This window comes from Lycium barbarum, chromosome 3 (assembly GCF_019175385.1).
Source record: "Lycium barbarum isolate Lr01 chromosome 3, ASM1917538v2, whole genome shotgun sequence".
In the NCBI taxonomy this organism is placed as follows: Eukaryota; Viridiplantae; Streptophyta; class Magnoliopsida; order Solanales; family Solanaceae; genus Lycium; species Lycium barbarum.
Window position 1 is genome coordinate 139229023 of NC_083339.1, and position 3849 is coordinate 139232871.

Genomic DNA, 3849 nt, shown 5'->3' on the forward strand with positions numbered 1-3849 from the left:
TATATATCTTCGGTACCTTATATGATGTGAATTCCTAGCTTATTGCAAGTTATGAACAAAGACAGAAAATTAATGTTAGCATTATGACAATGAAAATATCATTCATTTTTTTAATGTCCATACCACTGAAATAGAGATTAGCTTTCTTGAGTTGACACACATTTATTGTTCTTTTGCAAAAAGTCTTTTGCAAAAAGTCACAACTAATGTATTCTCCCAACTATTTTCCTCCATACAGATGATCTCTGTAATCAAGATTTTTGTGTACATGTACATTCATATTGAAACACACAACAGAACTCTTTTTAATGAAAGCGTCATGAAATAATAAGAAGTATGTAAAAAAATTTACTACAAACCTCGCTTGCTTCAATCCTTAAATCACATGCCTTCCTGTATGTATATAGACAAACAAAAGATTGTTTATAACAACAACAATTAATGAGGACATAGATGAATATGTTACCCAGTATGCTAGAGTGTCCAATTCTTAATCATATTCAAAAGTAGTATTTGTTTAGGACTCTATTTTCAATCAGTGATATTTTTTTAATTTACCAAAATAGCCAATGAAAATATGGTAGAATTAAGCTAAAATGATATAGTCGTTCAATATTTTAAGAATATTTTGGTCAACCAACATTTATATTCATGCTTTTATAATAATACTAGTCTCTATAAACGTGCAGTTGCACATTATTCTCAATCATAATAAAAGTATTACTCCATATAATATTATTTGTAATTATATAAATTTATTATTGGCATCTCCTTAATAATTAAGAAAAAGTAATTACAGTTTCCAACAAAAGAAGCTTCCAAAATGTAAATCATAAAAGTCATCCGATCCAACTTTAGCCAAGTTAACTAAAATATAAATCTCACTTGGATTCTTATATTTTGTCCAGAAAATATGACATGACACTCCAAAATAGAAAATAACTTTAATTTAATAAACTCAAAGTTAAATAGCCACCGGTGAAATTTACTCGTTTATCGTCTATGACTGAAGTGCCTATAAATTGTACTCTATTTTTATATTCAGCACGATACTTGAATGAAAAAGGCAAATTAAAAAAAATCATTTATATAAATATTAATGGCGACAACTCAGCTATTTTATCAAATATGAATGTAGCATATTTTAATAAATTCTATTATAAGTTAATTACAAATTTAAAGTCCTAGATATTGGATAAAATCTTCAATATTACACTAAATATTATTAAAATTCAAAGAAATAATTGTTTTGGTTAAAATCAGTCACAATAGGTTGAGTTCTCTTTCATTTTATAATTATAACCATGTTTTCATACTCGGCAGAAAGGTATTCATTTTTCCTCATCATTCTGTTGGTGTATTCTTTAATTTTTAACTTCCTATTTTGACAAATATGATCGATTTGACATTAAGGTTAAAAAAAAAGAGTAATTAGGAATCCTTCTCCCTGTCTAACTCAAATTTAAAAAAAGAAAAGGAAATATGGGTGTACGTTAGTTTTAAGATTTTAGTTTCAAGTTGAACTCAGACTCCCAAATATTAGAAAAAGTTAATATTACAATTCTATCCAATATAAAATTATCTTTTTAGAAAAGATTTCAACTTAAAAGGCTATAAAAGTCGTTCAATAGTTAAAGGATATTTTGATAAACCAACATTTATATTCATGCTTTTATAATAATATAAATAGATATTGTTATAAATATTATTATAATATTGTGATGTCTATCTTTAGGAGGGATTTTAGGATTTGTGACTTTGGCACCAAGTCAATTCTCTCCTATAAATAGAGATGTTCTCTTCATTGTATTTCATCCCTCATAAGAAATAAAAACTCTCCCCTCTTCTCTCTTGTTCTAAAAAAAAAAAATCTAAAATTTGAAAAGTAAGTTGTTGTATCCATTTAGACTTTCTTACCATATTGTTATCTATTTTAAACAATATGGTCAGAATACTATTTGACGCAAAACAAACAACTGAAAACTTATTAGTTTAAGCATATACCATGAAAGTGTACGTCTCTTTGTTATATTGCTTAGTAGATTATAGCCATTATAGTACTTAGTTTTCACTTTGTATTGTATGAAGGTGCTACTATTTAATGTGTATTAATTTGGCCTTGTATATGCCATTTCATTTGAAGATATGGATAACTCTCTAAGCAAGTTTGGATTAAAATCCAATTATGAAGACATTTGTTGGATTGATTCTGCTACTACACACACGATATTCAAGGACAAAAAATATTTTTCTCATTTACTTATGGGTAAAGCAAATGTTAATACTATTTCTGGTAGTACCAATTTGATTGAAGGCTCCGGAAGATCCACCATAATTTTGCCTAAGGGAACAAAACTCATTATAAAGGATGCCATATTCTCTCCTAAGTCCAGAAGGAACTTATTAAGTTTTAAAGATATCCGTCAAAATGGATATCATATTAAAACAATGGATGAGATGAATCTTGAATATATTGGTATCACCAAGGATGTCTCTGGCCAGAAAGTTCTTATAGAAAAGTTCCCTGCTTTGTCTTCTGGCTTATATTGGACAAAAATTGGAGTAATTGAGGCACATTCTGTCGTAAACCAGAAGTTTACGGACTCCAATACGTTTGTACTTTGGCATGATCGATTGGGACACCCTGGATCTATAATGATGAGACGAATTATAGAAAATTGAAATGGGCATCCATTAAAGAAACCTGAAGATTCTTTTAAACAATGAATTTTCTTGCCCTTCTTGTTATCAAGGCAAGTTAATTATTAGGCCATCACCTACAAAGGTTGAGTTTGAATCCCTTGAATTTTTGGAACGTATACATGGGGATATTTGTGGACCAATTTCCCCCCCTAGTGGGTCATTTAGATATTTTATGGTCCTAATAGATGCTTCTTCTAGATGGTCTCATGTGTGCCTACTGTTATCTCGCAACCTGGCGTTTGTGAAATTATTGGCACAAATAATTCGATTACGGGCACAATTTCCTGATAATCCGATAAAGTCTATTCGCCTTGATAATGCTGCAGAGTTTTCATCCCAAACATTTAATGATTATTGTTTATCAATTGGGATAAGAGTTGAACATCCTGTAGCTCATGTTCACACTCAAAATGGCCTTGCAGAGTCATTAATTAAACTTCTGCTGTTGATTGCAAGACCATTACTCATGAAAACGAGGTTGCCCACGGCTGTTTGGGGTCACGCTATTTTGCATGCAGCAACACTTGTTCGTCTTAGACCGACAAACTATCACAAATTTTCTCAGTTGCAATTGGTTTTTGGTCAAGAACCTAATACATCCCATCCAAGAATTTTTGGATGTGCCGTATATGTGCCTGTAGCACCACCACATCGCACCAAGATGGGTCCCCAAAGAAGATTAGGAATATATGTTGGGTTTGAATCACCCTCCATTATTCTCTACCTTGAACCATTAACCGGAGATTTGTTCACTGCTCGATTTGCAGATTGTCAATTTGATGAAACAATTTTCCCAAAATTAGGGGGAGAGAATAATGAAATAAAAAGGGAAATTTTGTGGAATAATTCATCATTGTCTCATCTTGATCCACGTGCTTCTATTTGTGAGCAAGAGGTTCAAAAGATTATTGATAACGTCCAAATACACTCCTCAAAGAGAAAGTGTACACGGTCGTATGCAATATATTTACCCAACTATGAGTCGGGGTCGATCCCACAGGGAACAATATGCTAGGCGATTAAGAAAGTAAGGAACTTTCACCAACTACGCTAAAGCCAAACGATAGGTAATATTCTGGTTTTTGAGAAAATTATGACTAATGCGGAAATATAAACTAACCTAGAAAGCAAGTAAAATGATCAATG